This window comes from Dendrobates tinctorius, unplaced genomic scaffold (assembly GCF_039654945.1).
Source record: "Dendrobates tinctorius isolate UK_male_01 unplaced genomic scaffold, ASM3965494v1 ptg000028l, whole genome shotgun sequence".
NCBI classification, from domain to species: domain Eukaryota; kingdom Metazoa; phylum Chordata; class Amphibia; order Anura; family Dendrobatidae; genus Dendrobates; species Dendrobates tinctorius.
Window position 1 is genome coordinate 96358180 of NW_027361696.1, and position 23951 is coordinate 96382130.

General features: G+C 46.6%; 1 protein-coding gene across 1 annotated transcript in view; it reads right to left on the bottom strand.

Moving 5' to 3' along the window:
- LOC141085647 (sulfotransferase 2B1-like) overlaps positions 1-23951 on the bottom strand; it is a 276977-nt gene that overhangs the window by 133792 nt on the left and 119234 nt on the right. The window lies entirely within an intron of this gene.

The window sequence follows — 23951 nt, forward strand, 5'->3', positions numbered from 1 at the left end:
GACAAATTTGCTCCTTTTAATGGTGTGAAATAAAGAAGAATTTTTTATATATCCAGTCAGTTGATCCAATTTTTTTTCTCTCGAATCCCCTTGTCTGCACGCTCGGTTGGTCAATTGTATGCTACCCGGGTTAGTTTCTGACCTTATATAAGTCTGCTGTCAGACAGGGCTTATTTCAAATGAGGAACTGGTGGCAGAATACAGTACTCTGTTAGTGAGGAACTCTGGCAGTGACGGCCAGGAGGTTTATATATATATATATATATATATATAAATCCAACAATGTAGACCAGCTCACTCCTGTGAACCACCTGGAACCTCAGCTGACCTGGTTAACTCCGTTGTGCCCGGATCTGGATGTAGGAGTCCATCCATACAAATGTGAACAACGACAAAGCAAAGTCCAGCAATAACGTGAGCAATCCAGGATGCTGTTAAAAATTTTTTTCTTTTTATTCATAAATCCATTAAAATGCAATGGTCCAAGCAGTTCAAAACAGCATTAACGCAGGAAAGTAGTGCAGATAGGACTACGCGTTTCAGCGTAGTCCTATCTGCACTACTTTCCTGCGTTAATGCTGTTTTGAACTGCTTGGACCATTGCATTTTAATGGATTTATGAATAAAAAAAAAAAAAAAAATTTTAACAGCATCCTGGATTGCTCACGTTATTGCTGGACTTTGCTTTGTCGTTGTTCATATATATATATATATATATATATATATATATATATCACCAGCCTGGACTGGTGATGAATATCCCCCCTCACTGGGAGGACCTCAATAACTCGTACCTATAAGGGAAGCCTCTCCGGCGACAATTTGCCCTTGGTGCAGTTCCTTGACTGACCAGAGGCAAGCGGTGGCGCCAGAGAGCCGTTCCTTGCTGGGTCCTTCTCTCCCCTCCCCTGGGATGAGTGAAGTCGACACCCCCTTCCCTTGTGCAATCCATTACAAGGACTCCAGGCTGAGTTTGATCAATGACTGCCTCTGCTGAACCTGCAACCAGGGAAGGTTGTGTCCGATAAAGGTGCTAACCTGGTGGCGGTCCTACGGCAAGACAAAATCAGACCTTGCATGGCTCACATTCTTAACTTAGTTGTACAGCATTTTCTCCGCCACTTTCCTGGCCTGGGTGAGCTGCTACAGAAAGCATGTAAGCTGTGTGCTCATTTTCGCCGTTTGCACCCCTCTGGTTATCGACTTGTATCCATGCCTGTTAACAAGTTGATATGCGATGTGCCAACATGGTGGAATTCCACTCTGCACATGCTACTGCAACTGTGGCAGCAGCAATGAGCCCTGATGCAATGTGTCACGTCGTATAGCCTTGGCCAAAGCAGTACGGATGTGGCGCATATCACGTTTACAGAGTGGATACAGATTAAGGACCTCTACACCTTTCTGCACAGTTTTGAAATGGCTTTAAGATGGCTAACGCTGATGACGCTGTCACCAGCATCACTATTCCGGTCATGTATATGCTGGAGCAGACTTTAAATAGCCTGCAGCAGTAGATGGTGGTCACAAAAGAAGAGGAGGAAGCATAGGAGGATGCAGAAGGGATAACATTGTCTCTAAGTTCAAGACTGTCATCACACAGGCGAGTGCCAAGGGCGGGTGGATTACTGCGATCCAGGGTGGCTGCTGATAACAGACAAATTGTTATTGAAGGTGCAAAACCGAGGAACAAATGTAGAAGGAAGAGGTGATGAGTGAGCAACTGTCAGTAGAGTTGAGCGAAACAGGTGGGTCAGATTCAAAAATTGCCGACTTTCGCCAAAGTTGGGTTTCGCCGATCGAAACCCGACCCTAACGTGAGGTCGGCCATGAGGTCGCCAATCAGCGCACCAAAGTCGCGTTTCAAATGATGCTTTCAGCGCCTTTTCTCACCCAATGATGGAGGACGCACACTGTGGGCAACGCGATGACATGCGCAGTGGCCAGCACCATCTTAGAGAAGGGCATTGAAGTGATTGGCTGGCTTTGTGTGGTGTCACAGTGGGTATAAAAGGCTGTGAACACCGACCGCCATCTTACTTCTGCCGATCTTACAATAGGGAGAGGTGCTGCTGCTGATTCTGAACAGGGAGAGCGTTAGGCAGAGAGTAGAAGAAAAAAAAAACTGCTTTTGCTGATAGCTCTTTTCACTGTACAGTTAGTGTGCAGTGAAAGGGTAGGATTTTTGTTGTGTGCAGCAACGCTGGTGGTGATTAGGCTGCCTTTCAAGGCTACCTGCTAGCTGCGCTGCTATGTGCACACTGCTGTTCAAACTGCTTTTTTCAAAGCACTCCAAATTTTATTATTTTGTCCTGGTGAGTTACTGAGCGTTCATTTTTTCACACACCGTCTAGCGGTGTACGCTCCTCACACACTACCGTGTACCGGCTGGTATCACGGACAAATAAAAGCTATCTGGGTGTGTCTCTGGAAGAAAAAGCCGAGGAGTTTGTCCGTTTTTCCACACCTACACCTTAGAGTTATGTCCGTTTTTCAAACAGTTTCGTATATCTGCTGTTTGATTACAGTCAAAACTAGACAGATACTGCGTGTGTCAGTCCATATACAAATGCACGGAGCTTGACAATTTTACATACACACACCGTACAGCGGTTTACGCTCCTCACACACTACCGTGTACCGCCTTCTAGCATGGACAAATAGAAGCTACCTGTGTGTGACTCTGGAAAAAAAAAACGAGGAGTTTTTCCACACCTACGCCTTAGAGTTGTGTCCGTTTTTCAAACAGTATCGTATATCTGCTGTTTGATAACGGTCTAAACTAGACAGAGACAGCGTGTGTCAGTCCATATACAAATACATGGAGCTTGTCACTTTTCCTTACACACATCGTATAGAGCTGTCCTATTCTCCAACAGTATTGTATATCTGCCATTCGCATTACGGTCACTTTTATATCTAGTCAGTGTGTGTGTGTGACACTCAGTCAATACATATATGAAGATTGTTAGTTGCACAAAAATCGTATAAAGCTGTATACTTCTGATACAGTTCTGTATATCTGCTTGTTGGATTACGGTCCAATACATACTATGACAGCGTCTGTGACTAACATAATATATACGTTGATTTAATTTGTTTAATACACCTTACACAGCTGGACGCTCCTCATACAGTACCATCTCTCTGCTGGTATTTTTGGTACATTTTCCCAAACATGAGGAAGTATGGTGGAAGAGGACGTGGCCGTGGGCATGGGGGCGCAGCTGGTACTGATGGTGGTGGTGCATCGGCTTGTTCTGGCAAAAGCACAATAGCAGCTAAGGCAGGAGGTGTTGAGCCTGCGCCATCCTCTGGCCCAAGAAGGTCTGTAAGGTTGCCTTTTCTTGGAGTAGGAAAACCGCTTTTAAAGCCGGAGCATCAGGAACAGGTTTTGGCGTACATTGCCGAAACAGCCACCAGCTCTATTGCCTCCTCTTCTGAACGGTAGAAACATGCAAGCACGGAGTCGTCAGTGCAGTGTTCTGGTCATAAGAAACCCCTTTCCTTGTGTCCTTCACCCCCACCAAAAGTTAAGGATGTGGCAGCCCACACTTCAGATTACTCTATGGAGCTCTTTTCACATACCATGCCTGGGTTATCCAGTCAAATCCTGAATTCCCCAGTCCAAGATGAATCTTACATGGAGTGCACTGATGCCCAGCCACTGCTAGATGATTCTGCTGGTACATTGACCCACAGCACTACATTGCCCTCGCAGTCTATTAAGCCAGAATCTGACTCTGATGAAACCCAGGTGCCCCTTCCCGCATGCTATACCACCTTACACGGTGACACAGAGGAAGGTAAAGAGGAAGGTGCAGAAGACTTTGAAGAGGAGGTGATGGATGACCCAGTTCTGGACCCGGATTGACATCCATTGGGGGAGGAGGGTGGCCCTGGCAATAGTTCAGATAAGGAGAAGGATCCGCAGCAGGCATTGACATCACAGCAGCGGTTATGTAGCAGGCCCGTAGCTGTCCTAAAACGTGGCACAAAAACTAAAAGAGTTGCAGGACAGCTTGACCAGACGGTCAACTTAGCACAGCGTGCAAGGCCAGAAAATGTTTACCTTAGTAGGAAGAGTGCAGTGTGGCACTTCTTTGTCCAAAATCCTACTGATGAGGCAAAGGTTACCTGTAAGAAGTGCGGAAGGACCTTTAGCCGAGGTAAACAACTCAGAAATTTGAATACCAGATGCATGCTTAGACATTTAATCAACATGCACTTGCAAGCGTGGACGGACTACAAAACCTCAGGTAGCACATGTGTACCTGCTGCCACTAAGGTAGCCAACAACGCTCCATCGCTACCCCAACTGTAAGACCACCATTTAGCATACCACAAGCACTAAATGTGGAGGTGTCGTCGCAAGGCCAATGCACTCAGGGAATCACAATGGTTTTGCAACACAACACTGAATCTAGGCCATCATCACCAATACCATCACCAACCCCCTCTCACTCCATCCCCTACTTCCCCCATATGCAGCTCTCCAGTCCAGCTCACCCTACCAGACACTCTGAGTAGGACAAGAAAGTACTCATCCTCTCATCCGCGTACACTGTGTTTGAACGCCCACATTGCCAGACTTATCCCATTAGAGATGATGCCCTACCGTTTGGTCGAAAGCGAAGCTTTCCACGACCTCATGGCCTACGCTGTCCCACGCTATGACCTACCCAGTCGGCACTTCTTTTCTCGAAAAGCCATCCCTGCCCTCCACCGGCATGTGAAAGACCGCATTGTCCATGCACTAAAACAGTCAGTGAGTGGAAAGGTGCACCTCACAACGGATGCATGGACTAGTAGGTATGGCCAGGGCCGTTACGTGTCCATCACTGCTCACTGGGTTAATGTGGTGGATGCAGGCACCACTGGGGACAGCGGTGATGGAACAGTGCTGCCTAGCCCACGGTATAAGAAACAGTTGGCTGTAGGCTTTCGCTCCTCCTCATCTATCAGCGAAAGCTCGTCCACAGAGCACAGTCGCACGAGCACTACATCCGCAGCTGGCAGTGTTGCACACGAGGTGTCCCACTATCGAACAGCTAGTGGTAAGCGTCAGCAGGCTGTGTTAAAGATGATGTCTTTGGGCGACATCAGACACACCGCGGAGGTACTGGCCGACTACTTGCAGTGACAAACAGAGTCATGGCTGGGCAGTCTACATCTTGAGGCAGGCAAGGCAGTCAGTGATAACGGCCAGAATTTTGTGGCAGCCATAGCCCTGCAAAACTCACACACATACCTTGCCTGACTCACACTTTGAACCTGGTGGTGCAGTGCTTCCTTAATAATTATCCAGAGTTAACATCCCTGCTCCATAAGGTGCAAAGACTGTGCTCGCACATCCGTCGCTCGGCCGTACACTCCAGTTGTATGCAGAAGCTGCAGCGATTGCTCCACCTCCCCAAGCACTGCCTAATCATAGACGTTGCAACAAGGTGGAACTCCACCCTGCACATGTTTGAGAGGCTTCTGTGCAAACAGAGGCAGGCTGTAATGCATTTGTGGGAGGATACACGGCCAGGCACTTTGAGAGCAGACATGGAGTTGACAGGTGTGCAGTGGTCGAAGCTGAAAGACCTCTGTAAAGTCCTTCAGTGTTTTGAGGAATGCACACAGCTGGTATGCCATCATAAGCATGAGCATCCCACTTATGCATCTGCTCATGCAAAGTTTGATACACATTAAGGATCAGGCGTCTGCAGCAGAGGAGGAGGAGGGAAGCCTTGATGACAGTCAGCCATTGTCTGGTCAGGGAACTGTCCTGGACGAGCTGGAGGAAGAAGAGGATGAGGATGAGGGGGATGATTATTTTGCGCAGGAGGATGTTTCTCAGGGGGCAAGAGAAAATGTTGGCGCTCCAAGGTCAGGGACAGTGTTTGTGCGTGACTGTAGGGATGTGGATTTGTCGAAAACTGCTCCTCCACCCACCACGGACAGTGCATCATTGACACCTGGAACATTGGCCCACATGTGCGATTATGCCTTACGAATCCTAAAAAGGGACCCCGCATTGCCAAAATGATGAGGGATGACGACTACTGGCTGGCCAGCATCCTCGATCCACGCTACAAAGGCAAATTACACAACATCATGCAACAGGAGAACCTAGAGATAATATTGGCAAACAAACAAGCAACTCTGGTAAACCGTTTGTTTGAAGCTTTCCCAGCACACAGCAGTAGTACTGGTTCACCAACGAGCCGTAGTGGGCACAATGGAAGAAGTGTTCGTGGTGCACACAGCAGAAGTGGTGTTGGAGACAGGGGTTTAATGACCATGTTGTGGAATGATTTCTCAAGTACCGCTCACACGACTGCTAATACTGCATCGATTAAAAGTGACAGGAGGCAGCAGTTGTCAACTATGGTTACAAACTACTTTTCCTCCCATATCAATGTTCTCCCTCACAGGTCATTCCCCTTTGACTATTGGGCCTCTAAACTGGACGCCTGGCCTGAATTGGCACAATAAACCTTACAGGAGCTCGCTTGCCCTGCTGCTAGTGTGTTATCTGAAAGAGTCTTCAGTAGAGTTGAGCGACTTTTGGTTTTTTAGGGTCGAGTTTCGTTTCGTGAAACCCGACTTTTCCAAAAGTCGGGTCGAGCAAGATCGGCCGATTATAGGGAAAAGTCGGGGTCGTCCCGAAACACGAAACCCAATGTAAGTCAATGGGGAATAAAAGTCGGCAGTGAGAGGAGGACAGGAAACACACCTACAGTGCCCATTTGAATGCCAAAAGCATCAATTCTTCTTACTTAAGCTTGTCAACCTTAATTAACTTCATAATACAAGTTACGCACTGAAAAATGGGGGTTATTTGGCTAAAATTGTGGGGGGGTAGGACTGGCTCCAGGTTTTCATGTGCCCTGGGCGAAAGAGCTGTCATGATATGTAATTTTCCCCAATACTTTGCAATGTCTTGTGTATACCTGTAACAATATGTTTCCTTTCCCCATTGCCTGTGTCTCTGGGACTATAATGTAATTATGTAAGTAACCTGTCTCCTTTCCACAAGACTTGTGTATCTAGACCATAATTGAATTCAGGCTTGGGTCAACACAGCTAGGGGAATCACCATTGTTCTCCTCAGCAGGGGGAGGACTCACAATACACATCCTCGTAGACACCTCGGAGCCGTGCGATGGACCAAACCATTGACTAGGAGGTGGGAACTTCTACTCCCCTACACTTGGGCTGATCCCAGGAGCCCAAGACAATGGACTTATGTGTGATAAGTAATATTCCTATTAAGGGAATAGAAGAATCCAGGATATCTATAAACAGAAAGATAGTGAGGAAACACTTAGCTAGCCTAAATGAATTCAAGTCTCCAGGTCCAGATGAATTACACCCCAGAGTACTGAAGGAGATAGCAGAAGAAATTTTTGAACCCCTCTCTATAATCTTTGAAAATTCTTGGAGAACAGGAGAAGTGCCAGAAGACTGGAGAAGAGCAAATGTTGTTCCTATCTTCAAAAAGGGGAAGAAGGTGGACCCAGGTAACTAAAGGCCGGTGAGTCTGACTTCTATACCAGGAAAGATCTTTGAACAAATTATTAAACAACATGTATGTCAATACCTGGATAAGAATGAAGTGATTAAACAGAGTCAGCATGGGTTTGTAACTAATAAGTCATGTCAGACTAACTTAATTTCCTTCTATGATGGTATCACTGATTGGTTGGATCAAGGAAATGCTGTAGATATAGTATATCTTGACTTCAGCAAAGCATTTGACAAAGTCTCTCATACAATCCTTATTGAAAAAATGATTAAGTATGGAATGGACAAGGCAACTGTTAGGTGGATTCATAACTGGCTTAGTGATCGGACCCAAAGAGTGGTCGTAAATGGCTGCACATCCAGTTGGAAGAATGTCTCAAGTGGGGTACCACAGGGCTCTGTCCTGGGCCCTGTATTGTTCAACATCTTTATCAACGATTTAGATGAAGGAATTGAGGGTAAACTGATTAAATTTGCTGATGACACAAAGCTAGGAGGGATAGCTAATACTAGAGAAGAGAGAGAGAGGATTCAAAAAGATTTAAATAAACTGGAGAAGTGGGCAGCAACTAACAGAATGGTTTTTAACAGGGAGAAATGCAAAGTACTACATCTGGGCAATAAAAATGGAAAAAGCATATATAGAATGGGAGGAATAGGGCTAAGTGACAGCACATGTGAAAAAGACTTGGGTATACTAATAGATCACAGACTGAATATGAGTCAACAGTGTGATGCAGCAGCAAAAAAGGCAAATGCAATTCTAGGATGTATTAACAGAAGCATACAGTCTAGATCACGTGAAGTCATTATTTCCCTCTACTCCTCTTTGGTCAGACCTCATCTGGAATATTGTGTCCAGTTTTGGGCACCACATTTTAAAAAAGACATCAACAAACTGGAGCAAGTTCAGAAAAGAGCGACCAGAATGGTGACCGGTCTGCAAACCCTGTCTTATGAGGAAAGGTTGCAGGATTTGGGAATGTTTAGTTTGCAAAAGAGAAGACTGAGAGGAGACTTAATAGCTGTCTACAAATATCTAAAGGGCTGTCACATTGTAGAAGGATCAACTTTATTCTCATTTGCACAAGGAAATACTAGAAGCAATGGGATGAAACTGAATGGGAGGAGACACAGATTAGATATTAGAAAAAACTTTTTGACAGTTAGAGTGATCAATGAGTGGAACAGGCTGCCACGAGAAGTGGTGAGTTCTCCTTCAATGGAAGTCTTCAAACAGAGGCTGGACAGACATCTGACTGGGATGATTTAGCGAATCCTGCTTTGAGCAGGGGGTTGGACCAGATGGCCCAGGAGGTCCCTTCCAACTCTACGATTCTATGATTCTATGATTCTATGATTCTATGACCCAGCAGATGTGAGTGGGATGCTGAAAGGGAAGGACGAGGCTGTCTGAGGAAGCCTCGGCCTCTGTGTGATCGTGGTGGATTTCTGGGACTCTTAAAGGACTATGGTTTTGTGATCTGACACAAGGATTGTCGGGAGGTGCCCCCGAATCAGTTTCCTGTGGACTTATTTGGGAATCTGCAAATTACCTTCGTGTTGTTCCTGTTTTCTGGTCAATAAATCTGTTGGATCGTTCCCAGGCCTGTTGTCCCTCCTTGCTCTGGAGAATACCCCCGTCACAAGAGCGCCCCTTTAACACATACCACAACTCATCATGCTCCGATACGGCAGAGAAATAGCGGTATAGTACAATGAAAAATACTTCACTTTTTACATCTCATGACGAGGCCCATCTATTTCTCCATACAGAATCATTGGTCCCATATAATGTTTGAAACAGTATATGATGAGCTCCACATAATGCTACAGTATATGTTGGTCCCCATGGATGAAGCTCCACTGTCTTATGGGCCCAAATAATGCTCCAAACATAATGGGCCCCATTTCTAATGCTCTAGTGTATAATGGGCCCTGTAAATGCTGCTCCATTGTCTGATGTCCACCTTTGGAATGTTCCAGTGTATGGTGGGCCCCATCTATCATTCTCCAGAGTATAGTGCTCCCCAAAAATTGCTATCCCAACATTGAAAACAATCAAATAAGTCTCCTCGCTAGGGAATCCCTGTACTAGTCTGGACTCCTCGTCGTCCCCATCTTCCATCTCACTGCACAGTATTTCAACCTTGCAAGTGCTGTGATCCTGAGCAAGCAGGGGGGGCCCACTCATTGGCGACGGCACTGGCACAGAGCCCCTGATAGTACGGTGGTGTGTCTGATGGCGGGTGGGCCGAACCTGCACTTTCATCTGCAGCTTCCTCTTTGTCACCGTGTAAGATGGAACTGTATATGGGAAGGGTAACCTGAGTTTCATCAGGGTCAGATTCAGGCCGTGTAGCGTGCGAGGGGAATGTAGTGGTCTGGGTCAATGTACCAGCAGATTCATCGAGCAGTGGCTGGGCATCAGTGCACTTGTGTCGCCCCCAGGAGTACGGTCGCCACAGTGGCATTACCTTCCTCCTAGGGAGTGTGATGTCATGCTTGGGAGCAACGAAGGATCTCTCTAGCAGGTTAACTGATTGGGCGGCGTTATTCCCACGAGTCATGACCCTCCAAACAGCGTTCATGAAGGCAAAGTGTTTGTTTTACGTGGGCAGTATGGTTGCAAAGCTGAACCTTAAAGGAATGTCCAGAAGGGCACCACCAGGAGTGGAGCCTACGGTTAAATTCGACTCCACCTGGGAAACCTCAACCATGCCAGCTACAGAACAGATGCACACATTGCAAGCTTAATTCCGTTAACGAACGAGACTCCGTCATGCCCCGCGGTCCGAGTCCGGCTTACTAGAGGGACACGTGAGGCTCTGGCACATGAGATTGGCCAATAACTGGGGTGTCATGCCCTTACATGTCCGTGGCTGCATGTGCGCTACACTGAAAAGGCCAGCGTTTGTCGCTTACAGGTGCAGATAACCCGCTGAACAACGTTAGTGATGGGAATCACTGATTACAATTATTACCCGAGAACGATGATTTCCCAGTAAGTGCAGGTCAACCGCAGTTCCGGAATTAGGCCTAACCGTCATTCCAGAAAAAATGAAAAACTTACGTGTGCAAACCACAGGTGCAGTAGCTTGCTTAACAGCTCGCCAGCCGTTCTCACGCCCAGTATGGATTACACGTGATTGCACAAAGGTGAGAAAGGGTACTGTATCCCCGGATAACATGTATGGATAGCGTACACATTCAAAATATATGTCTATACATCAGGAGGCAGGCTCAGACGGTGTTAGGCCCAGTATGGATTGCACGTGATTGCACAAAGGTGAGAAAGGGTACCGTATCCCAGGATAACATGTATGGATAGCGTACACATTCAAAATATATGTCTATACATCAGGAGGCAGGCTCAGATGGTGTTAGGCCCAGTATGGATTGCACGTGATTGCACAAAGGTGAGAAAGGGTACCGTATCCCAGGATAACATGTATGGATAGCGTACACATTCAAAATATATGTCTATACATCAGGAGGCAGGCTCAGACGGTGTTAGGCCCAGTATGGATTGCACGTGATTGCACAAAGGTGAGAAAGGGTACCGTATCCCAGGATAACATGTATGGATAGCGTACACATTCAAAATATATGTCTATATATCAGGAGGCAGGCTCAGATGGTGTTAGGCCCAGTATGGCTTGCACGTGATTGCACAAAGGTGAGAAAGGGTACCGTATCCCTGGATAATATGTATGGATAGAGTACACATTCAAAATATATGTCTATACATCAGAAGGCAGGCTCAGACGGTGTTAGGCCCAGTATGGCTTGCACGTGATTGCACAAAGGTGAGAAAGGGTACCGTATCCCCGGATAACATGTATGGATAGAATACACATTCAAAATATATGTCTATACATCAGGAGGCAGGCTCAGACGGTGTTAGGCCCAGTATGGATTGCACGTGATTGCACAAAGGTGAGAAAGGGTACCGTATCCCAGGATAACATGTATGGATAGCGTACACATTCAAAATATATGTCTATACATCAGGAGGCAGGCTCAGACGGTGTTAGGCCCAGTATGGCTTGCACGTGATTGCACAAAGGTGAGAAAGGGTACCGTATCCCCAGATAACATGTATGGATAGCGTACACATTCAAAATATATGTCTATACATCAGGAGGCAGGCTCAGACGGTGTTAGGCCCAGTATGGATAGCACGTGATTGCACAAAGGTGAGAAAGGGTACCGTATCCCAGGATAACATGTATGGATAGCGTACACATTCAAAATATATGTCTATACATCAGGAGGCAGGCTCAGACGGTGTTAGGCCCAGTATGGCTTGCATGTGATTGCACAAAGGTGAGAAAGGGTACCGTATCCCCGGATAACATGTATGGATAGCGTACACATTCAAAATATATGTCTATACATCAGGAGGCAGGCTCAGACGGTGTCAGGCCCAGTATGGATTGCATGTGATTGCACAAAGGTGAGAAAGGGTACCGTATCCCAGGATAACATGTATGGATAGTGTACACATTCAAAATATATGTCTATACATCAGGAGGCAGGCTCAGACGGTGTTAGGCCCAGTATGGCTTGCACGTGATTGCACAAAGGTGAGAAAGGGTACCATATCCCCGAATAACATGTATGGATAGCGTACACATTCAAAATATATGTCTATACATCAGGAGGCAGGCTCAGACGGTGTTAGGCCCAGTATGGATTGCACGTGATTGCACAAAGGTGAGAAAGGGTACCGTATCCCAGGATAACATGTATGGATAGCGTACACATTCAAAATATATGTCTATACATCAGGAGGCAGGCTCAGACGGTGTTAGGCCCAGTATGGCTTGCACGTGATTGCACAAAGGTGAGAAAGGGTACCATATCCCCGGATAACATGTATGGATAGCGTACACATTCAAAATATATGTCTATACATCAGGAGGCAGGCTCAGACGGTGTCAGGCACAGTATGGATTTGACGGCCCAGACTACACAGTGGAGGAGCAGGGAGAGGTAAAGATTGCAAATGCTGGGGCCCTGCCCTAGCAAGGGGGGTCCACTCGTGGGCGTCGGTACTGGTTCTGAGCCCCTCATAGTACGGCGGTGTGTCTGACGGCGGGTGTGCACCACCACCGTCAGAGACACTTGATTGCACTATGAAGGACCCTGTGCCAGTGCCCGCGCCCAAGAGTCGGTCTACCCACCTGTCCAGAGCAACGGCACTCGCACGGTGTCGTGCGCTAGGTGGTGACCCCGGCCATGGGGGGGAGGCAGCACAGTTAGGGAGTTTTAGAAAGTGGCATATGTTGATGTTGGACATTCAGCTGATGCAAAAGGCAAAATAGGTCAAGTCCCAGGAAGAGGTGGACCAAAGCAAGCCATTTTTCTGTCACCCTATGTGTCATCAGGGGAAGGTGGGTCAAAATCCTTGGAAACCCATGCATGGTTCATTTTAATGAAGGTTAGATAATCCACATTTTGGGTTGACAGACGGGTCCTTTTTTCTGTCAGGATTGATCCAGCTGCACTGAAGACTCTTTCCGATAGCACACTTGCAGCTGGGCAAGCGAGCTCCTGTAAGGCATATTGTGCCAATTCAGGCCAGGTGTCCAGTTTAGCGGCCCAATAGTCAAAGGGGAATGACCTGTGTGGGAGAACATCGATATGGGAGGAAAAGTAGTTTGTAACCATAGTTGACAACTGCTGTCTCCTGTCACTTTCCATCGATGCAGTATTACCAGTTGTGTGAGCGGTACTTGAAAAATCAGTCCACAACATTGTCATGAAACCCCTGTCTCCAACGCCACTTCTGCTGTGTGCACCATGAACACCTCTGCCAAGCTGCCCCTGGCCCGTACGGCTAGTGTGAGAACCATCACCGCTGCTGTGTGCTGGGAATGCCTCAAGCAACCGATTTACCAGAGTTGCTTGTTTATTAGCCAATATTAGGTCAAGGTTCTCCTGTGGCATGATGTTTTGTAATTTGCCTTTATAGCGTGGATCCAGGATGCTGGCCAACCAGTAGTCATCATCGTTCATCATTTTGGCAATGCGGGGGTCCCTTCTTAGGATCCGCAAGGCATAATCTGACATGTGGGCCAATGTTCCCGGTGTCAATGATGCACTGCGAGTGCTGGGTGGAGGAGCACTTTCTGGCAAATCCACATCCCTCCAGTCACGCACAAACCCTGTACCAGACCTTGCCACGCCAGCATTTTCACTTGCCCCACGACATGCATCCTCCTCCCCTAAGTAATCATCCCCATCATCATCCTCCTCCTCCTCTTCTTCCTCCACCTCGTCCAGGAGAGGTCCCTGAGCAGACAATGGCTGAATGTCATCAAGGATTCCCTCCTCGTCAACATTGGCTGCAGACGCCTGCTCCTTAAGGTGCGTCAAAGTTTGCATGAGCAGACGCATAAGTGGGATGCTCATGCTTAGGATGGCGTCGTCTGCGCTTACCAGCTGTGTGCATTCCTCAAAACACTGAAGGATTTTACAGAGGTCTTTCAGCTTCGACCACTGCACACCTGTCAACTCCATGTCTGCTCTCAAAGTGCCTGGCCGTGTATCCTCCCACAAATGCATTATGGCCTGCCTCTGCTCGCACAGCCGCTCCACCATGTGCAGGGTGGAGTTCCACCTTGTTGCAATGTCGATAATGAGGCAGTGGTTGGGAAGGTGGAGCAATCGCTGCAGCTTCTGCATACGAACGGAGTGTACAGGCGACCGGCGGATGTGCGCGCACAGTCTTCGCACCTTCTGGAGCAGGGCTGTTAACTCCGGATCATTTTTGAGGAAGCACTGCACCACCAGGTTGAAGGTGTGAGCCAAGCAAGGTATGTGGCTGAGTTTTGAAAGGGCTATGGCTGCCACAAAATTACGGCCGTTATCACTAACTACCTTGCCTGCCTCAAGATGTACACTGCAAAGCCATGACTCAGTTTGTCGCTTCAAGTACTCGGCCAGCACCTCGGCGGTGTGTCTGTCGCCCAAACACATCATCTGCAACACAGCCTGCTGACGCTTTCCACTAGCTGCTCGATAGGGGGACACCTCGTGTGCAACAGTGGCAGCTGCAGATGGAGTGCTCATACGACTGCGCTCTGTGGACGAGCTTTCGCTTCTGGAGGAGGAGGAGGAGGAGGAGGAGGGTCGAACGCCTACAGCCAACTGTTTCCTATACCGTGGGCTAGGCAGCACTGTCCCACCACCGCTGTCCCCTGTGGACCCTGCATCCACCACATTAACCCAGTGCGCAGTGATGGACACGTAACGGCCCTGGCCATGCCGACTGGACCATGCATCAGTTGTGAGGTGCACCTTTCCACTCACTGACTGCTTGAGTGCATGGACAATGCGGTCTTTTACATGATGGTGGAGGGCTGGGATGGCTTTGCGAGAGAAGAAATGGCGACTGGGTAGGTCATAGCGTGGTACTGCATAGGCCATGAGTTCGCGGAAAGCTGCGCTTTCCACCAACCGATAGGGCATCATCTCAAACGAGATTAGTTTGGCAATGTGGGCGTTCAAACCCAGTGTACGCGGATGAGAGACTGAGTACTTTCTTGACCTACTAATAGTGTCTGGGAGGGTGAGCTGGACTTGAGAGCTGCATATGGTGGAAGTAGCGGTGGACAGGGCGGACTGAGAGAGGGTTGATGATGGTGATGGAGTTGGTGTTCTTTCTGATGGCCTAGATTCAGTATTTCGTTGATGTAACAGTGGGATTCCCTGACTGCTGTGGCCTTGCAACGACATCTCAACATTTGCTGCTGTGCTAACCGGTGGGCTTACAGTGGGGGAAACAATGTAGCGTTGCTGACTACCTTCTTTGTGATCAGTTGCACATGTGGCACTTGAGGTTTGGTGTTGTGTCCACGCTTGCAAGTGCATGGTGGTTAAATGTCTAAGCATGCAACTGGTATTCAAATTTTTCAGATTTTTCCCTCGGCTAAAGGTCTTTGCGCACTTCTTACAGATAACCTTGGCCTGATCATGAGGATTTTGTTCAAAAAAGTGCCACACTGCACTCTTCCTACTTTGGCAGACATTTTGCGGCCTAGCACGCTGTGATCTTTTGACCCTCTGGACAAGCTGTCCAGCAACTCTTTTGATTTTTGGAACCTGTCTTTGGAGTGCTCCGGGCCTGCCAGATAACAGCTGTTGCGATGTCGATGTCTGCTGTGGATGCTCCTCATCTGAGCTATTGGAAGCAGCACCCTCTTCCCCCAATGGATGCCAATCTGGGTCAACAACTGGGTCATCCGTCACCTCCTCTTCAATGTCATGTGCACCTTCCTCTGTGTCACCGTGTATGGTGGTATAGTGTGCGGGAAGGGGCACCTGAGTCTCATCAGGGTCAGAATCTGGCTCTGTACACTGTGAGGACAATGTAGTGCTCTGAGTGAATGTACCAGCAGAATCATCTATCAGCGGCTGTGCATCAGTGCACTCCATGTCAGATTCATCTTGGCCTGGGTAATTCACCATTTCACTTGATAATCCAGGCATGGTATGTGAAAACAGCTCCATGGAGTAATCAGTAGTATGGCCTGCGTCATCCTTCAATCTTGGTTGGGGTGAAGGACACAAGGAAAGGTGTGGTTCATGAACATGAGCCTCCAATGACGACTCAGTGCTTTTATTTTTTACAACTTCAGAAGAGTAGGCGATAGAGCTGGAGGCTGAGTCAGCAGTGTAAGACAAAACTTTTTCCTGAAGCTCTGGCTTTAAAAGCGGTTTGCCAACTCCTAGAAAACTAAGCCTTCGAGGCCTTGTGGAGCCAGACGATGACGCAGGCTCAACACGTCCTGCATTCGGTCCTATTTTGCTTTTGCCACTACCATCAGATCCACCACCAACACCATCATTACCAGCTGCCAACCCCCGCCCAATTCCACGGCCTCTTCCACCAGCCTTCCTCATTTTTGGTAGAAATGTAGACAAAATCCAACAAACTATATAGTAATGTAAAACAAGGTACAAGGTGTCTATAGGACAGGGGAGATTTTGAATTTCTGCACACACTAGTGGACACTGGACACTTTTGGATTGTGTGAGGCCCACTGAATATCAGAGCGCTATGTCACAGGCTCGATGGCACAGGTGTGAAAAAAATGACTACAGGATAAGGGAGATTTTGAATTTCTGCAGACACTTGTGGACACTGGACACTTTTGGATTGTGTGAGGCCCACTGAATATCAGAGCGCTATGTCACAGGCTCGATGGCACAGGTGTGAAAAAAGTGACTACAGGATAAGGGAGATTTTGAATTTCTGCAGACACTAGTGGACACTGGTGGACACTTTTGGATTGTGTGAGGCCCACTGAATATCAGAGCACTATGTCACAGGCTCGATGGCACAGGTGTGAAAAAAGTGACTACAAGATAAGGGAACTAGTGGACACTGGTGGACACTTTTGGATTGTGTGAGGCCCACTGATTATCAGAGCGCTATGTCACAGGCAGAAATTGACTAGTGTATCACAAACTACAAGGTGTATGTAGAATTGGGCAGAATAGGAATCTCCCTAGAGTGTAGGTCTGTAAGAACGGAACAAGTCCTCCACTTATCCTTCCACAGTGACACACAGATAGCTTCACTGTGGCTGTGATAACAGCCGTTACACGGTACTGTGTGAGGAGCGTACACCGCTGTATGGTGTGAAAAAATGCACGTTCAGTACCTCAGCAGGACAAAAAAAAAATTGGGATTGCTTTTAAAAAAGCAGTTTGCAGAGCAGTGGGGAAACAGCAATGCAGCTGTCAGGAAGCCTTAGAAGGCAGCCTAACAACCAACACCGCTGATCCACCACAATATAGCCTCCCCTTGCACTGCACACACAGTGACTGGTGTGTTGTACAGGCAAAATCGCTAGCAGCAGAAGCAGTTTTTTTTTCTTCTTCCATGCCTAACGCTCTCCCTACAGAATCAGCAACCTCTCCCTATGCTAAGATCGGCAGAAGTAAGATGTCGGTCGGCGTGCACGCCCTTTTATAACCCCTGTGACGCCCACCAAAGCAAGCCAATCACTTGCATGCCCTTCTGAAAGATGGTGGTGACCCCTGCCTATGTCATCACGTTGCCCACAGTGTCCGTGGATCCTGATTGGCTGAAAAAGAGCACAAAACAAACTTTTGAAATGCGACTTTGGAGCATAAGTCGCCGACCTCGTGGCCGACCTCATCCTAGGGTCCGGTTTCGTTTCATGAAACCCGACTTTGCCAAAAGTCGGCGACTTTTGAAATTTTTCGACCCGTTTCGCTCAACTCTAGTCTTCAGTGCTGCTGGATCAATCCTGACAGAAAAAAGGACTCGTCTGTCGACCCAAAATGTTGATGATCTAACCTTCATTAAAATGAACCATGCATGGGTTTCAAAGGATTTTGTCCCACCTTCTCCTGATGACACATAGGTTACCAGAAAAGTGCCTCTGTTTTTTCCTCCTCTTCCACAGACTTGCCCAATTATGCCCTTTGCAGCAGCTGAATGACCAGCCAACACATCTACATACGCCAATTTTTAAACCTCCCTAACTGGGCTGCCCACCCCTCCCCCAACGGCTGGGGTCAAGACCTGCCACACCCGGGCAAGTGCCATTGCTCTGAACAGGCGGATGGGCCCACTGATGGCTAACGGCAATGGCACAGGGCCCTTCATAGTAAAATACAGTGTCTCAGACGGTGGGAGGGCCCACTCGCCGTCAGACACACCAGCGTACTATGAGGGGCCCTCATTTGTTTACATGTGAACACCAGGGCTGCCATCAGGGCATGACAGCCCTTACTGCTATATGGGGCCCGGTGAACAGAAGTACAGAAGGGGGGCCTGCATGTCAGGGACCCCGCTCCTGTGCTTCTAGTCATCGGGCCCCAAGTGCTTTGCGCTGCGGCCGGACCCTAAGTGCTGTGCGCTGCCAGGCCTGCGGCGCGGCGGGCACACATCAGAAGAGCAGCAACAGTGGCTGATATCAGATGAGAGCTGCGCAGAAGTGGAAGAGGTGAAGGACCTGTGGTGACGTCATCAGCTCCACCTCCTGATCACATGATGATGACGTCACCACAGGTCCTTCAGCTCACAGCAGCAGCTGCATCTTCACTGCAGGAGCGCGGCCAGGTAAGAAGAAAGTTATTTTGTTTTTATTTTAAATTTAATTATTGAAAGAATCCAATATGCTTCCCCGGCAGGATGAAGGCACATGGGCAGATTGGAGTGTTACACTGGGAGCAGGATGGAGATAGGGCATGATTGGAGACATGGGGGCAGGATTGGAGATACAGGGGGCAGAATGGAGACATGGGGAAGAATGGAAATGAGGGGCATGATTAGAGACACGGGAAGAATGGAGATACGGGGCATGATTAGAGACACAGGGGCAGGATGAAAGACATGGGGGCACGATTGGAGACACGGGGGCAGGATTGGAGATATAGGGGGCAGGATTGGAGGAGATACAGGAGGCAGAATGGACATACGGGGCATGACTGGAGACACGGGGCAGAATGGAGATACGGGGCATGATTGGAGACACGGGGGCAGTATTGGAGATACTGGGGGCAGGATGGAGAAACAGGGGGCAGAATGGAGACACAGGGGTAGAATGCAGATTTTGGGGGCAGGATGAAGACACGGGGCAGAATGGAGATACGGAGCATGATTGGAGACTAGGGGCAGAATGGAGATATGGGGCATGATTGGAGACTCAGGAGGCAGAATGGAGACAGGGGGCATGACTGGAGACACTGTGGCAGTATTGGAGATACAGGGGGCAGGATGGAGACACAGGGGGCAGAATGGAGATATTATTGGTCATTTTAAATATTGAAAAATAAATAAAAATATATTTAAATTGTATTGCATATTTTAACAAATATTTAATAGGTTACAGTAGAGTAGAGCTCGGCCAAAAGTGTTATGGTGGCTTAAAAAATCTTTTGGCCAAAACAAAAGCTGCCAGCTATATGTGTGATCTGGGAACTGTTAATGTGTGATAGGTGAGAAATGGAGTTTTTCCAAGAGAGAGCGGTGGGACTATGGACAGTTTGAGGGGTGGAGCCTGGGCGGAGTCTCAAGGGAGCCCCGAAAATTTTGCCAGTATGGGGCCCCAAAATTCCTAGTGGCAGGTGTCCTGGTGAACACTGCTGGTTGGGTGTTCATCTGTTGAATTGGGTGTAGTGGAAGACCTGTCTGTCCCTATTATACTATTTCTTCTGTGGTGAAATTGATGCCACTTCTGTGGTGTAAGGCCCTCATTTGCTTAACCCCTTTCTGACATCAGACGTACTATTCCATCCATGTACCCTGGGCTAATTTGACCATGGAAGGAATAGTACGTCTCAGCGATTACTCGCGCACATGAGTGGTGTGCGGACGATTGTGGCCGGGTGTCAGCTGATTCTCACTGCTGACACCCGGCACTAAGTGCCAGGAGCGGTCACAGACAATTGAACACGATTGCAGCATTCCGGGAGCAGGCAGAGGGCTGACAGCCCCTCTGCCTTTGGATCGCAAACCCCACGGTCGCTGCCATGGTAGTCTGATGTTGTCATGACGACATCGGGGTTACCAGAGCTAAGAAACTTCCTGGTCATGTGCAGTGCATGATCAGGAAGTCTCTCAGGTCAGTGTGCAGTAAGTGCAGCGCTGACAGCTTCTATAGCATGCAGACTCTGCTTCATCTGCATGCTATAGAAGTGATCAGCCTGCAAAAAATGATTGTCATAGTGGGACAAAGTGTAAAAGTTAGAATAAAGTTAAAAAAAATTAAAAATTGTAAAAATATTTTTTGAAAAATAAAATAATAAAAAATATCAATATTTATTCTATCACTAAATAAATATTTGAATGAAAAAAAATCTAAACATTAAAAGTACACATATTTGGTATTTCTGCATCCAAAATGACCTGACCTATAAAACTGTCCCACTAGTTAACTCCTTTAGTGAACACCATAAAAAACAAGACAAGAAGCAATGCTTTATCATCATACTGCCAAACAAAAAGTGGAATAATACGCAATCAAAAAGACAGATATAAATAAGCATGGTACTGCTGAAAACGTCATCTTGTCCCGCAAGAAACAAGACCCCATACAGCACCATCTCAAGAAATATAAACGTTATAGCTCTCAGAATATAGCGATGCAAAAATAATTATTTTATATAAAATAGTTTTTATTGTATAAAAGCGCCAAAACATAAAAAAAATGATATAAATGAGGTATTGCTGTAATTGTAGTAACCTTAAGAATTAAACTGCTTTGTCAATTTTAGCCCCTTTACCCCCAAGGGTGGTTTGCATGTTAATGACCGAGGCAATTTTTACAATTCTGACCACTGTCCCTTTATGAGGTAATAACTCTGGAACACTTCCATGGATTCTGGTGATTCTGACATTGCTTTCTCGTGACATATTATACTTCGTGTTAGAGATAACATTTCATTCATATAATTGCATTTATCTGTGAAAAAAACAGAAATTTGGCGAAAATTTTGAAAATGTCGCAATTTTCCAACTTTGAATTTTTATACCCTTAAATCACAGAGATATGGCAAACAAAAAACTTAATAAGTATCATTTCCCACATGTTTACTTTATATCAGCAGAATTTTGGAACCAAAATTTTTTTTAAGGGTTAAAAGTTGACCAGCGATTTTTACAACACCATTTTTGTTTTAGGGACCACATCACATTTGAAGTCAGTTTGAGGGGTCTATATGACAGAAAATACCCAAAAGTGACATCATTCTAAAAACTGCACCCTTGACAATACTCAATACCACCTTCAAGAAGTTTATTAACCATTCAGGTACTTCACAGGAATTTTTTCAATGTTTAAAAAAAAATGAACATTTAACTTTTTTTCACAAAAAAATTACTTCAGGTCCAATTTTTTTTATTTTACCAAAGGTAACAGGAGTAATTGGACAGCAAAAGTTATTGTGCAATTTGTCCTGAGTATGCTGATACCCCGTATGTGGGGGGACCACTGTTTCGGCGCATGGCAGAGCTCAGAAGGGAAGGAGCGCCATTTGACTTTTTCAATGCAAAATTGGCTGGAATTGTGATCGGACGCCATGTCGTGTTTGGAGAGCCCCTGATGTGCCTAAACAGTGGAAACCCCCACAAGTGACGTCATTTTGGAAGCTATACCCCCCCAAGGAACTTATCTATATGTGTGGTGAGAACTTTGATCCCCCAAGGGCTTCACAGAAGTTTATAACGTACAGCGGTAAAATTAAGAAATCATATTTTGTCCAAAAAAATGATCTTTTCACCCCCAATTTTCATTTTCCCAAGGGAAACAGGATCCCAAAAGTTATTGGGCAATTTGTTCTGAGTATGCTGATACCCCATATGTGGGGGTTAACCACTATTTGGGCGCATGGCAGAGCTTGGAAGGGAATGAGCGCCGTTTGATTTTTTCAACACAAACTTGGCTTGACGCCATATCGCATTTGGAGAGCCCCTGATGTACCTAAACAGTGGAAAACCCACACAAGTGACCCATAATTTGGAAACTAGACCCCCCAAGGAACTTATCTAGATGTGTGGTGAAAACTTTAAGTGCTTTACAGAAGTTTATAGCGCACGGGCGTGAAAATAAAAAAAAATCATATTCTTTCCACAAACAAGATCTTTTAGTCACTAATTTTTCCAAGGGTAAGGCTAGTTTCACACTAGCGCTTTTTTGCGCTGCGTTTGGAGTGCACATTAAACGCATACAAAAAAGGCTTACAAACGCTTGTAAACGCAGCGTTTTTTTGGGACATAATCGTGCGCGGTAAGCCAAAAAAAGCAGCGATTATATGCGTTTGTAAACGTTTTGCATGCGTTTGCGTGATTAGTGCGCATAATGTCACAATAACAGGATTTTACAAATCATTGACCAATTATGACTCATACTCCACCAATCGGACAGCAGTGGGCGTGTGTTATTGGAATTCCTTATCTATACCCAGTTTACAGCTATTCTTCCCAGTTGCTAGCAGTTTTTGATGAAGACATGGATCTGCGCTGGAAAAGCTTTCACTTCAACTTGGATCTGGACATTAGGATGGCTCAAGCTTACGCAGTTGCTTGCCATGAACAAAGAGAGAGAGAGAGACAGCGATGACGTTAGCGGCAGCATTTGTGGATTCATCCTATTGTTGAACTCCGGGAGAACCGTTGAGCGTACCACACCCTCTACAGCGAGCTACAGGCAAACCCGGATAAATTTACGGATTACACACGGATGTCCCAACAAAGCTTCATGTATTTACTTGGTCGTGTACAAGATGTCATCCGTAGACAGGACACACAGCTCCGTCGTGCGATTCCTCCCGAGAAACGGCTCCTGGTCACATTACAGTACGTAACCACTGACTGCATGATAGTATTGGTTCTTTGATGTAGTAGTATATTATGGCAGAATTCTCGATCTGCCATGTACTAAAAGTATGCTGCATTGATTTGAAGCATTTTTTTTTAAAGAAAATGATGCATATTTATTTATTGGTGTGCCCTTTTTTTTGTTTATTTTTTAATGTGTTAAAAATCCCTATACACAAATATAAATTCTTGTTGTTTCTTTGTGTCCCTGATTCCTGACTACTGGAGAGACCCTCTATTCTCTGCACTTCCAGTTCCGTCTTGGAATATCCACCTTGTCTGGAATAGTTGCCGACACCTGCCGGGCTTTGTGGGACGTTCTCTGTCCAGAATTTATGCCCCTGCCCACCGTGGAAAAGTGGCTTGAAAATGCAGAAAGATTCTGGACAGTATGCAATTTCCTTAATTGTTTGGGTGCGGTGGATGGGAAACACATCAGGATTATAAAACCCAAGAGAACTGGATCAGAGTACTACAACTATAAAAAGTACTTCTCTACAGTACTAATAGCCATTTCGGATGCAGACTGTAAGTTTGTTGCAGTGGACATTGGTGCATTTGGGCGTGGAAATGACTCCCAGGCTTATAAGAACTCAGACATGGGACGGAGGTTGTATGGCAACCAGTTCAATTTCCCCATGCCACGGCCTCTTCCCAACACCGAAGGTCTGCCACAGCCCTTTGTAATTGTTGGGGATGAGGCATTCCAGATGTGCCAACACCTGCTCAAACCATACTCCAACCGGGACTTGGACCACACTAAAAGAATTTTTAATTACAGGTTGACTAGGGCCAGAAGAACTGTAGAGTGTGCCTTTGGTATACTAGTATCCAGATGGCGAATTTTCTCCACAGCCATTAATCTTAAACTAGAAACTGTGGATGAGGTGATGAAGGCCTGTGTTGCTCTACATAATTTTGTGATGGATAGAGAGCACTCTAGTTTTGAACTAGATGATTCCTCTCCTAACCCATTGCCAGAATTTAATCAGCACCCTCTACGGTCATCTGTTGAAGTAGGGCAAATGAGGGACCAATTTGCGACCTACTTCACCTTTGATGTTGGACGGGT